Source organism: Falco peregrinus, chromosome 4 (genome assembly GCF_023634155.1).
Source record: "Falco peregrinus isolate bFalPer1 chromosome 4, bFalPer1.pri, whole genome shotgun sequence".
NCBI classification, from domain to species: domain Eukaryota; kingdom Metazoa; phylum Chordata; class Aves; order Falconiformes; family Falconidae; genus Falco; species Falco peregrinus.
The window spans coordinates 117,941,759-117,955,672 of record NC_073724.1 but is presented as its reverse complement, the minus strand read 5'-3'; the positions used below and the strand labels follow the sequence as shown (position 1 = coordinate 117,955,672).

The 13,914-nt window shown below is 45.6% G+C and overlaps 1 protein-coding gene across 3 annotated transcripts in view; it reads right to left on the bottom strand.

Annotated features, from left to right (window-relative positions):
* Positions 1 to 13,316, bottom strand: part of PAK1 (p21 (RAC1) activated kinase 1) — a 73,567-nt gene extending 60,251 nt beyond the window's left edge. For 2 of the 3 annotated variants that reach the window (XM_055802300.1, XM_055802304.1), the window contains exon 1: positions 13,298 to 13,316. The gene's annotated coding sequence lies outside the window, so the exon portion shown is untranslated. Of the gene's footprint in view, positions 1 to 11,746; positions 12,029 to 13,297 lie in introns of those variants that run through there. The other variant, XM_055802296.1, reaches the window with a different exon arrangement.
* Positions 13,317 to 13,914: the final 598 nt, after the last annotated feature.

Here is a 13,914-nt window from a genome sequence, read left to right as displayed (position 1 = left end):
GGTATCGCTCATCCCTTTCCTGATGAGGATGGTGGCTTTTTGGTTGCTGCTGCAGTGGTGTTTCCCTCCCCGTCCTGAAAAGTGAAATTATCCCAAATTTTTTACTTCCTATTATTCATGTGGCTTTCAAACTATAAAATAACCTTTCCTCCAAACTTGTAAGAGCTTAAGATCTTGACAGAGACTGTCTGAAAATCCAAATATATTGCATTCACTTTAAGCCTTTCTTACTGACACCCCGCAAAACTTCATGGGGTAGGGCAGCAGGATTTTCATTTTCAGAAGCCACATTAACTCTTTCCAAACAATTAACATTTATCCGTGTATTCAGAGATCCTTATTACAGACCCTTCCATTCCTGATAGCACGACTCTCTGGTGTGCTGTTCCCAGGATCCCCTCCAGACCCCTTTTTATAGATGGGAGTTACACTAGCAGCTCCCCAGTCCTCTGGCACAGCGACTGTCTGTGGTGATAAATTATACAGCTTGGCCAGCAGTTCAGCAGTTTCACATTCAAGTTCGTCAGGACTCTTGGTTGAACGCCATCTAGCCCTGGTGACTTAATAAAATCTAACTTATCTATTCGGTCTGAATTCTTCCTTTTGCATTTATCTCAAATTTGTTTCTCTGATTTATTGGCCACAAAAAGGTGCACTTGGTGTGGGAATGTCCCCCGTACCTTCAGCAGTTGCTATTCTCTGCTATGGCTTTATCAACACCAAGTAACCTTTTTAACACCTCCCAAGGTGTCACCAAGCACTCCCCACGATACTCTAATCCTAATGGATTATGTTCTAATTTATCTAATATCTATGTCCTAATGGATATAAAAAGCAAAGCCCTAACATCTCAGAAGAGCAGTCCCAAGACAGACTGTTTCACCTACTCACTGTGCCCGCTCTCCCCCATAGCAACCTGTGCCTGGGCTGGGCTGCCACCCTGCCTTTCCTTCCTGCTTGCAGTTTCAGATACCATAAAGAGATCAGTGGGATTAAACCGTGTCACCGTGGCAGCCAGCTCCACTGTGATACAGGATGGAGATCTGAGCACTAACAATGCAAGTTTGGGACCCGAGCTACCAGGGCCTGAAGCAGGGTTTCTGTCTAGGCTCCTCCTGATAGAGATAGCTGGCACAAATGGAAAGTAACTTTTGTGCAATGTGATGACATTGATGCCAGGCAATTCGAGGTGCAAACAACTGCAGATTTAAATGTTTTATCCTGGCTGAAGTACTAAAAGCTGGCACCTTCCTTGCTGCCTGTCTGTTCCTCACCAGCACATCCCAGTAACACAAGTTGAATGAAAACGCTCCTTTCAGTGAGGCTGTGTGTGAAGTTACCTGCCTGCACAGGCACTTGCAGAGTGAAGACTGAAAGTTTCCTTCTTCCACACCCTCCATTCCTTGGCATTTATGCCCTTCAGAAGCCCATAAACAGTCCTGCACTCCTCCTCATTTTAGAAAAACTACACAAGTATATAGCTCTTTTATCTTCCTCTTGCGTCAGTCCCTCCAGCCCCAAAGTCATCTCTGTTGCTTTCCTTCAATTTCCTCCTGTTTATCTGCTAGAAAGTAACAAGGATCAAAGGCAGCAATTACTTCAGAAAAAAAAAATACCCCCACCCCTCACTGATTAGCAACATCAGACCCAATTCTCCAAAAGATACTTGAGAGTTTTTAAAAATACTTTACCAGCTTAGGTGCCAAATCCCAACAGTTTCCGAGGGAATCAAGCACCCACGCGCTTTCTGGATTCCCACTAGATGCCTACCCACATCTTTTAGTATGTAACCACATTAAACACTCTACTTTTGTTCTCAAGGTTAGGCTCTCTAAGTGCTAAGACAGTGCCTGGACGTTCCCACTGAAACCCATAGGCTGCTGAGAGAGTTATGTCCCGAGGTCAGGGAAGGGGGGGGAGGGAAAGAAGGAAAAAAACAAAGGGGGGGTGGGGGGTGGGGAAGACAGGGAAAACAACAACGCATAAGGGGTTTTTTTGTTCCTTCATGCCCAGCAGATCTTACCGAATACCTGCTGCACAGATCCTGACAGCATGAAAATTTGTCATCTGGTTTTCCATCTTGGCTACGAATTCTGAGGCACAAATATTGCCATACTGTATGTATTTCAGGGCATTCTGAGATAAAGCAACATTATGCTATAGCAGAAATGTGTTTTCCTGTTCCTTCCTGTACCTGCTGCTTCTGTGTTTGCCCTTTACACCTGCAGGACACAAGACAGTGTATTACTTCACCAGCATAGTTGTGTTTTATGTTGTGAGCCTTTACGGGCACCATTTAGGCAGAAGGTTGCAAGGAATCTCAGCATCTCCTTGAATAAGCCACCAAGCATTGGTACAAGACAGGATTCCTGTGCTATAGCACTTTGACTATGACCTGAAGGACTGCAAGGTGGAAGTAGAACAGCAAAAGAGCAGGATTATTTAATAATGTTTGTGTGACTGGCACTAGCAACTTAATTCTGTCTTGGATTGAACTATAGTGCCAGCTGGGCACCAGCAAGAAGTTTGGGCCCAGCTTATAACCTGCTGGGAAAAAACAACCTTCCAATTCTCACTCCTCTTTTCAAGACTGAAGGAACATATGTGTATATGTGTGTATATATATATATATATATATATCTACAACACAAGACATTATGGAGGTAGGTGATATGAGAATCCCAAAAGTGCTCTGCTACACTAACAAAAAACTCACTAGGCAAAGCATGGAAGTCCCTACACAGCATGAACAGGGATCACAGGCTTCATGCTTCCACATGGAATCAGAGGATCCAGAACACCACCACGACCACAGGAGTGGGGAGAAACACACTGTGATTTTCTGTCAGGCTTTCTCCAAAATACATTTATTAAAACACAGAGAGCCAGTTAGAGAGGAGTCAAAATCCATTTGGTACCAAGAACTTTCAGATACGAAGCATAAGCAGGTCCAGCAGAACCTTACCAGGCAGGTGCTAGAGGCTCACAGAGCATGGGGAGAAGTTGGTAAGAACAAAATAACCAAAATAACAAGTATACAGCAGATACTGTAATAAGAGGGTCATCTTTCAGGAGTTAGAAGGCACTTAACTTGTGAGCTAATTCTGAGAAGCCACCAGATCTAGCCATATGTCTTACAGTCCTTACATCCAGGTTTCAACCTACAGACAGCTCCGTGATCTCTAGTACTACCCCACAGCTACATTCACTCATACAGCTCTGTTAAGTTTTCTGCCAGGTCAGCTCACAGCCAAGTGCTGAAAGGGAAAAGAACCCTTGCCTTTGGATGGCTGCGTGCCATGAGAAGCTCAGCTGTGTCGAGCTTCATCCCCCGATCACAGCCTCCAAAAAAACTCAAGCAAAGAGCACACTCCCAGCAGGTGGAGAGAGAACTCTCCTGTCCTTTCATCACGCATTTGGTCTCCAAGAAAATGCAAGTTCAGAATTACACTTCTAATATTAATTTTGAGTTGACCACATCAAAAGGAAAACAGCTGCCAACAGCCACATCCTTGCTTTATAGTTTTGTGATGGGGGAGGGGCTCGTTTCTGGAAAAAAAGGAAGACACAAGCTTCTCATCTGTTAGAATGCAGTCAACCACAGACTCTTTCCTTCCAAATCTGTAGTTAGTTCATTAGGAATTTAGGATCTTGCGGAGAGGTCAAACAGTCTCTATGCCGAAACTAGCACAGGTTATGCTTTATACAGAAGCTTTTCACTGCTCACCCCATTCGCATCCCAGTGAGAAGAAAAACAACGCTAACAAGAGCTCCACTGCAGAAGGAAAGTGCGTGAATTCCTGGGAAAGGAGGAAGACAGACTACAGAGATCACACATGCTCATCCTACTGGATTTCAGATGACTTACCTATAGCTACAGGAAGCGCAGATGGACCAGAATCTCAAGTCTTCAAAAACAAACACAACTATACCACATGTCAAATGAGATCACCTTGTTGAAGTCACTGCTCCTCGCTACTGAGCCAAAATAACTGGGTGGGACTCAAAGAGCAAGCGAACATCATCAGATATGCACGGCATCCCCTGTAATACTAAATGTAAAGCTTGATGACAGAAACAGGTACGACGTTAAGAGCAGAAAGCCACTTGCTGCTCAGGTGAGATCCTTTAAATCTCCAGCACAGTTACTTCCTGAACTACACACATGCATTTAGTGCTGCTGCATGTCAGCATGTGACAAAACGTTTTTGAAATAAACAAAAAAAGCCCACACAAGCACTGTTGGTGGCATCTGGACTAGGTCCCAGGATGAGTAAGCATTGGATCAGAAGGCAGGAAGGGCTCCTGCAGGATGTACCTAGTATTAGAAAGGATTGGCCCTTAAAAAAAGCAAAGGGCATCTAAAATGAAATTGATTATATGAATTAAAGAAAAGACAAAAATAACAAAACAAACCCCATGATCCTGATGATCACCTATTAAGCTGCAGGGGTAAAGGGAACAAGCTGAGATCATTTCAACATTGGCATTTTTTTAAAGTAGCCAATAACTTTAAAAGACAACACTGCACGCAAGAAAAGACACTTTTGGATGGACCAAGTAAATGACTTAATTCTTACAATTACGGCCAGCTCATCACTTCTGAATGTTTTTCTTTTGCAACTCAAGGACTTGTTTCAGAGACACACAGAAAAATGAAAAAGGGGGCAATTAGAAGTCTACAAGGAAGAGGTAATGAGACTTCTGATCATTTAACCGGCTCTTGCCGCCTTCTCCTGCCCTGTCCCCTCACTGTGACTGAACTGGAGACAAGTTTGGGAGGGGGGGCTGTTAACACGAGCTGGCAGGACGCTGTTTCAGCAAGTATAACTTTCATGTGAAAGTCAGAAGTTCTACTATGACAGCGCAGTGAGTCACTTGATGACAAGTCATCGAGGCATTTAGATACTGGGTTTGAATTCTAACAAATGACACTGTTTTGCCTTGCCTAACTGAAGGATGTGCCTTTATTGAACCTAGAATTCAAACACCGCCTGTAACCGTCTGCCTCCATTTTAAGACAGCCTACACAGAAAGATATACTGGTTGTGTTCTACTTTCTGGCTTTCAGGAAAGCCCTGAAGGAATCTTGAGTTTCTTGCTTTTTCTTCTGGCTGGAAGTCCGGCTTTTGCCATTCCCAGCCCTACCCTCACCTCCTCGGCTTTTCTAAATGAAGTCTGTGTATTTAAGTACTTCCAGATATCTCATCAGCAAAACTACCTGCTTGAGAGAGGAAGGTAACGAGGCTAAGGATTCTGCCCCTAGCCAAACTTCATCCTCCTGCCAAGCCCCGAAGAGGCTGCTTCTTACTGAGGTGGAGGACAAATTGTTTTACGTCCCCACGGTTCATCTGTATTTGCCTGGCATCTTCGGGATCACAGGTGTATGAGGATTCTGTTTTTCATCAGTCTTAGGGGTGGCCAGGGCAAGTCAAGATATGTGGGAGATGAACAACATTTCTGTAGAAAGGCAAAAGGAAAACAAACAAACCAGGCTTTAAGAGACGTAAAGAAGGACCAGAGGGAGAGAAAAGAAACTAAACAAACAGGAAAAATACCAAATTTAGTTCCCACATAGACACCACAAGTGAAGTTTCACATGATTGTCAGGGGCCCCAGATGTGGAAAGAGAGCCAGTGGTTTGGCGCTGGAGGTTACAACTTTGTCAAGATAAACTGTCAGGTTAATTTTGTTCACACCCCTCAGAATCTGGTTTAGGAAAATAAGAGATTAAAGCAAGCATGGAAAAGTAGTTCTAGGCCCACTCTTTCAGACTCTTTTGGCAGTGGCCTAGCAGTGGATAAGACTCCTGCTGCTTTCTGTGCATTTGGTACAGCCTTCTTATTCATCCTCTCTGATACCAAGGGAGTCAGAATTGTGTAGAAAAATTTATAAGACACACAGAAGTAAGAGATTGCAATTTTTACCAGACACCTTATTACCAAGACATATAGGCTGATGCAACAACAAGAAATTTGATGAGCCAGAAATTAATACAGATTTCTTTTTTTATTAGCTCAACATAACTATGATGCAACACTTGTAACTGGTGCTACAGTTCCCTCTCCTTCCTCCCCTCGCAACTTCTCTGGCTTTCTGTAAGGTACTCAGTACAGATTTCCATGATTCTGGACAATTTCATTATAATGTTAATAACTTACTGTTAAGATGCAGTAGATACCATTACTTTCCCCAAAAAAATTAGGAATTGGAGGCTCAAACCAAAGCCTCTGTGTAGTTAAATCTCATTATTTAAGTCTTCAAGGCACACTTGGATCACATTCTGTCATTTCTCTCTACAGATAGGAGTGGGAGAAGTCTCTTTTATATGACACAGATTTTTGCATAGCTTTCACATCTCCAGAATCCTGGAGCTTAACAGAAAGCATCAAACACCTTAACACACACCCACAGCATGCATACATTTTACCAAAGAACGTTACCATTTACTTTGATTATCAGAAAGCGGATGGTTTTGATGAACAGCTAGGCAGCATTACCACCTTTCATTTCTAAGCAACTCCTTTGAGTTCGGCTCTCAAAGCTTTTCCATTATCACCTGTAGTCTGCCACAATGGCAATGCCAGAGAAGTAACACTGAATCGGACTCACATCTTACTCTAACGTGTGACTGAAGATGAGCACAACGGCAGGGCATAACAGGGATGCGAACTATAAGCTTGCGGTTAAGGTTTTGTGGTTAAACGGGAGACTCAGCTCTCCTGGGCAGTGTGGCAAGAAAATTCAATCAAACTTCTGTGGAAAAAAGAATTAGCAGTGACCACATCCATGAGAAGTGCCATCCACTTAACAATCATTCCAGGATCTTTGTTCTACATCTTGATCTTCCTCCAGTCTCTCTCTTGCACGGAAATTGAGTATTCCTAGAGGAATTTCTCATTTCAGCAAGAAGTACCATGAGTCAAATAGCTCAAACTCTCTCAAGCATATCCTTTATTAAAGGTATTATTTAACAAATTACAATACTTAGTAAAGCATAGAGATTCACTTTGGAACCCAGCTTTAAATCATTTAAGGTTCCGCAAAGCAATTAAATCTGTAGCCTGAAAAATCACATTTCGGTGTTATGGAGGCCATATACATATTTCTCAAGAATTAGGAAAAACATGACACTTTTCCTTTTTATGAACCAACGTTCCCTTTCACAAATTTGTTCCTTGAGTTCCTGAGCTTGAATCATAGGGTTTCCCCTCTACGTGGTTTGTTTTGAAACAGATTGGTCCGATTTGCTAAAAATTAGCCAGTATGTGAATATCTGCCTTTTGATTTTTTGACCCTAACTACAGTGACATTGGTCCAGTTATACACTAATTTGGATCAGTCTCAATTAAAGCAACTTTTTAGTATGTAATACTGTGACCACAATTTCCAATCTATTAAAAACAACATTTCACTAAACAAAACAGTCAAACATGGCCTCCACTAAGAGTTAACAGGTTCTGTGACTTGCAAAGGAAAATTACATAAAAATTTGTCTTGAGTGAGGTATTCCTGAAAGGATAAGGACACGTAAATTGTTCTATTTCCAGAAGAACTGCAAAATGTGATGGGAGTTTTATAATTGAGTGTCTTATTAATTTTAATGAACTAATCAATATTACATTTCAAATCCTGATGTGTCCATTTGCTGCTAATTCCTTTCTGTGCTATGCACTCCCTGGTCTTTGCAGCTGTTACCTGACTGTTAAGTCTATCTTGTATTAGGATGGAACCCCAAAGTTCAGACTCAGGTGAGCAGTTTAATGAACTAGAAAAGCAAAGGATACGTTATGAGCCTGGCTTCATTCCCGCCACACACACACCCCCCCCAACACACACTGGGGTTACAGAGCTCAGTGATGGCCTCAAACACACACTGCACCTTACACAGAGGTTAGCACAGGGCCTAGAGCTGAAATGAATGCAACAGCATAGGGAGGATCGGGAAAGGCATTTGGAATATCCCTCCCTTCTGCTGCTGAAGGAAATCAGCTCTTCCTTCATCCCAAACGACTCTGAACTATGGAGGCACACGAGTTCTACAGTCAGTTGTGACTTCCAGCTTCTGCAAAGCATGGCTGAAATAAGGCATTCTTAAAATTCTACTAAAGGCAAATGGTAGATTCATCCTGGCACAAAGCCTTTAAGTTGAACTTGTCAGGGAAACTGCATAGTGCTCGCTTATCAATAGCTGAGGAAATTAAATCCGAGTTTGACAAAAGGAATCACTTCTCTTTCTGCAGAGTTTGGGTTAAGTGGCCAAGCGACTCATATTTTAACATCAGCAGAGAACATGCATTTGGGAATATGTAGGTGCAGTGATAAGGTATTTCACATTACACTAAGCTTTCTATATGTAAATGAGGAGAAAACACACATGGAGCAAGACACCAGTTCAAATAAAAATATTTCTCACTGACTCCTATTTCATAAATAGAACATAAGCCCTGAGAAATGGGCTTTGTCTTGTAAGAAAGGCATCATCTAAAATATTTGTGCACCACTTAAGAGTCATTAAGAATATTGATAGTTCAAAGCCTTACAAATGCTTGGCGGCAGTAACTCAAAGTCCCAAAGTGGTGCTGTGGCACCTTGGCAAGCCAGTCTATTAAACTGTCCCCTAACCTTTCGTATTTGATTTTCCCTTTCTCTGCTGCCATCTGTAAAGTCATCAAATGCCATCAGCTGTAAACCATGGACAGACACACTGTAACTACATGCATCAAGCTCGTAAAAGCAGTAGTCGAAGCTTTAAGGTAAACTTGGACAACATCCCCTGTCCCAAAACCACACACAATATAAATAGTAATTATTTTCCTCCCCCATTTTCCATTTAGATTACAGGTATGGAGTGAATTTATGGAAATAGAAGAGGGGGGAAAAAAAGGCACGAAACAAGGCTTTACGCCACACGAGCACGCAGCACGTACTTACCACTTTCTTGTCGTCCCCACAGCTAGAAGCCCACCTAGACCAAGGAGATGTTTGCAGCTAGCTGTCATGTACTTCAAGGCAGTCACAATACATTACATGCCTTGCCTCTCACATGATAAGTGGGATCCCAAAGGGTTACTGTAGGAGCAATCACTTCTTTTCAGAAAGCACATTTGATTACTACTTCTGCAGTCTTCTGATTTGGCCCAATTTTCCCAAATTAGGACCTTTCTTCTATACCATTAACTTCTTTTTCTCCTCCTTTTTTTAAACCTAAGATGATAAAAAGATGTCTGATTTGCCACCACTTCACTGATTCTAGACAGGAAGCAGGAAATATAACTGCCTTGAAGTCGTTCTATCAGCTTAAGAGTGAGATAAACCAGTTATATAGCAGGTCCAAAGAGCATAGACCTCAAGAAGGAAAGAACCATAGAAGGAAAGTTATTGTTTAACCTGCATCTCAGACTAGATGCAAGAGATAGAGCAAGGCCATCATCACTATACGACTAGAAACCGAAACACCCTTGGATGGCCAGTTTGAACAGCTATTCTAGACAATTCACCAGAAGTATATTAGTACAGAAACCAGAACTGAATACCTCCAATTTTCTGCAAATTCCCCTGGAAATGCACTTAATCAGATGGCTTTTTTGTTTCCCCTTCTCCCACCCCAACAAACAAGTGATAAAATGAAGGGAACTGGTGAAAGTTATGCTACTACAGTGGTTCTGCCAGTGGATATGTAAGCAGTGCTGCCTGCCTGCATCCCCACAGTGAGAGGAGTAAGGGGTAAGTCCTCTCAGTTCCCTGCTGCCATGTACAACACAAAGCAAGGGAGACAGAGGAGACCAGGGTGACTACAGAGAGCAATCAGCATTTTTAGAGTGCAGCTCTGTGACCCATTTTAAAACATCTACTGGAGAATTATATGTACCACATCCTAAAAGCATCTTTTCTTCTCTACTGATCATATTGGGAGCCTGGGGGGAACTTGTTCAGCTCTGAGCATCCATGTTTTGATCAAGTGAATCCCACGAAAGACCCCGAAACTGTGACACGCACTCCATGTTCAGCCACATGCTGAAAAGGAGACAGAGCATGGGAAGAGCCAAAGACTCCCATCTATGGCTCTGGGGATGTGCCTGAGGAAGGACAGGACAAAAGGAAGCTTGCTGTCCTGCACAAAGCCAGGAGCAGTCATCACCAGTGGCAGCGCTGAGCGTTACCCCCCACAGCCAACACATCCACACCTGCAGTGCACAGCCGCACCCAAGCTCAGGAATTTCAAGCTTGGACTTAAGCTTAAGTAAAGACCTGGTTAGCATAAGCAGCATCAGGCATTTTTAAGCTGTTCGTTCCTAAAAAGCATCACATGCCTTCTGCTTAGGAGTGAAGAACTGATCGCAGTGACTTACGTGCCACATAAGCGAGCATCTGCTGACAGTCCCAGTCCTGCTGCCGCCAAAGGGAACGGACCCTGCCATTCCCATCTCTGGGAACAGGGGTGCAAAGCAGTTCCTCCCAGGTGAGAGCTGTGCAAGCGCATACAGAGAGTGACACACTAGACAAGTTATTTTCGCCTTAAGAACAAGCCCTCAGTATCAAGCAGAACATGCTTACATTCTCCCCAATTCCCGTAACAGGCCAAGACATCAGGCTAAGAAAATTAGTTTAGCTCCCTGCGAGGTGCAGAAAAAGGCTCTTTCACACAACACAGTTCTGACACACAATATTCTTTTGCCCTCCCATAGAGGTAAAAAGCCAATAAGATACATTCTTCTACCTGTAATACGGCTAACATCGACCAGGCTTTAAGCAAACATGGCTTTAGTTTTTAGTTGCCTGGTTTCAGTCTGTTTCTCGTACCTCCTCAGGAAGATGGTCAGATCCTTTACAAAGTCAATTTGCTTCTGTTATCTGCTGTTGACAGGATGAACTGTAAACTCCGATCACTTTGAGGGTGGAGCTCCAGGTCATTTCTGTATTTTGCTACTGGGAAAAGTCTGTTTGAGCTCTAGGTGGTTCTGTACTCTCTTAAGGATATAAGGGAACTGGACTGTAGCAACTAGCTTTTGAAATTAGAAAACTTCCCAGATCAAGGAAGTGAGACAGGGGCACAAAAGGGAGAAAGAAGGAAAGAAGCCACACTGCAGCTCACTCATATTTAAAAACAAAACACTAGTTAGCAAACTAGGTGAAATTCATGCACTTGTAGTCAAAGCTGAGAAAAGGTCTGCCTGCACAGACCTGGAAAAGGATACACAAGAAGCAGCAGTAATCAAACGGTTCTTTGGCCTCTCAGGCAAAAAGAGCTAGCATCAGTTTTTAATCCAGCACAAGCAAGGCAGACAGAAACACAGTAAATAAGTAATATATTTTCACTTCTGGTAGTTATGCTGGACTTGTCACATGTTTCTCCCAATATCCCTGTGATTCATGGAAAAGCATGGACCAAAAGCCTTACATTTGCCTACTCTTTTTTTTCTGAGCAACATCCAGAGCACATAATATTCCCCTAAATCAGTCAAAGCATTCCCACTGCCATGGTCCAAGAGCATTTTCCTCAAATTTTATTTTTGGCTTTAATTTCCGAGTCCAAGAACGGTAGTTACATTATCCCATTTAAAGAAGCTGCTCCCCACAGGGCTCAGAAAGGCGAAATACCAACCCAGCTTATCAGTCTCCCGTCTTCAACTCCGGCTTTGTTACACAGTACAGCTAAGAACAAATTCTCCCCCATGGCACAAGACAGGGGCAGTCCATAGTTAAACAGATTCAGTATTTAGACGCAGATAAATTTCTACTGTACCTTCTGTTCTCTGTGCAGAGACGAGCTTCACTTCTCTGGCTTATCCACGGGAAAACGCACAGGGAAAAGCAATTTCTAAGCATCCAGCAGACACACACACACAGTTCCACAAGGAGGAGTTTTTCCAGCCTTATCCTAAAAAGTTGCGAGCAAGATTAACACACCCACACCAAGAGATGTCAGAGCAGCAGACAGGAAGATGCTCCCTGCTTTCTCAGGTAATGTGTGCAACACCAGGAAACTCCAGGCTCGGAAAAGAGGGAGGTAGTTCAGCGAAAAGCATCCATGAGCCACTGTACAAAGAGTAATTTGCAAGCAAAGAGAACAAACACTCTTCCGCCTGTGCCCAACACGGCCATTTCACCCAGCTACAATACCCGCTTTCACTTTGAAAAGCTTGGCTAACTGAACAGCTCTTCCAGTTGTTCTTACACACACAGCTAGATATATAATCCCTCATCACCGCATAAAGTACATGCCTTACAGCTGGTAACAGGTCCCCACCGAAGAGCCAGGTTTTGACATCTATTTATAAATCTTGTTCCTAAAGAAAACTCCTGGAGGGAATGTTGGACTAAGGATCAAGTAGTGCTCAGCAGGAGCAGATACACCATGACACACACACACACACACACAGCCGGCTATTCCCAATAATCATGAATTTTAAGCCCTCTGGATAACAAAAGCAGCAAGAACAGGGATTGCAGGCATGGGAGAGCTGTGGATCGGGGCATTTCCACGCACAGTGGAAGAGAGAAGCACTAAAGCCCCTGAGGGCTCGTCCTGCTGGCGCTGCCTCTCCTTCGGGCTCTCAGGGGCATTCAGGAGCACCCAGAGGTGCCACCCTGCTCACGATGTCCCTTCACTGCCACCCCTCCCCAGGGAGAAGCCCCTGCTTTGAGCAGAAGGCTCGACTAGAGACCTCCTGAGGTCCCTTCCAATCTGAATTATCCCACCAGCCTAAGTTCAGCTTTGCTTTTGAGTACTTTAATAGCAAAAAGCCACGGTTTCATAGGCGCGCACACACAGGCGGGCGGGCGGGGGGGGGCGGTATTAAAAGACACGCTCCCACCTCTCCATCCCCGCGCACCAGCCACACAAAGCCGGGGGCTGCATCACCCTATCGCCCAGCAAGGGTCCGGCTCCTCAGCGCTTTGTGTCTACCCAAAGCACACGGCCCCAACCCCCCACCCCAAGCCCAAGCCAGGCCGCGGTGCTGAGCAGAAACTCTGGCCTGAGCCCCCACTCCCACCCCAACCTCTGCCCCAGCACCCCGAGCATGCGGCCCCAAACGGCCCCCGGCTTCGCAAAGCCCGGGGGCTGAAGGCAACTCCCTTTGTTAAATGAATGAGCCGGGGAGGCAGGAGGGGGGAGGCAGGCTCGGTACCCCCTTCCTAAGAGAAAATAATTAAAAAAACAAAAGGGGGGGGGCGGGAGGTGGAATGCGTTGGAATAAACCGGCCACTCAACCCTTTTACAAACTTTGGGGGTCCAGCAGAAGTGAGGAACCCCCCTCCCCAGCCCGGCCCAGCCCGGCCCGGCGGGACTCACCTTCCGCCCGCCGCAAGGTGCTGCCCGGCTCTCCCCGCCCGCCCCCGCCCCTCCCCTCCCCTCCCCTCCCGGCGGCCCGGCCCGCCCCCGGCGCCCTCCCCGCCTTGCCGCGGCCATTGGCTGCGGGGGGCCCGCCCCGCCGCCCCCGCCCCGCCGGTGGGCAGCCGGGCCCGGGGCTTCCCGCTTCCTGCGGCGGGGGGGCGGCAGCGCAGCCAGGTGGCCCAGGGTGAAAACTTGGGGGATGGGGGGGGGGAGGTTGCCGGTGTGGCAGGTCGGGACCCCGGCGCTCGCTGCGCCCCTGCGCTGCCCGGGGGGACCGCGGGCTGCGCTCCAGCCTCGCCGTGCTGCCGGCACCCGGGCTGGGCTGGGCTGGGGGTTAGCGGCGGGGACCTGGGAGCCGTTCTCACGCCATCGAGGCAGCTACAAGGCGGGGAGCGGATCACCGGCAACGACACCCGCGGCGTGCGGCGCTGAGATGACTTTTATTGCCGTGATTCGTCTCACGCCGTGCTACGGAGCCGGCCCCGTTCTGCCATGCACTCTGCGTGCGGACCCAAAAAAGGCAAGAAGCAGACGCGCTCTGCCCTGCCGCGGGGTTGCACAAGCCAAGACATCTC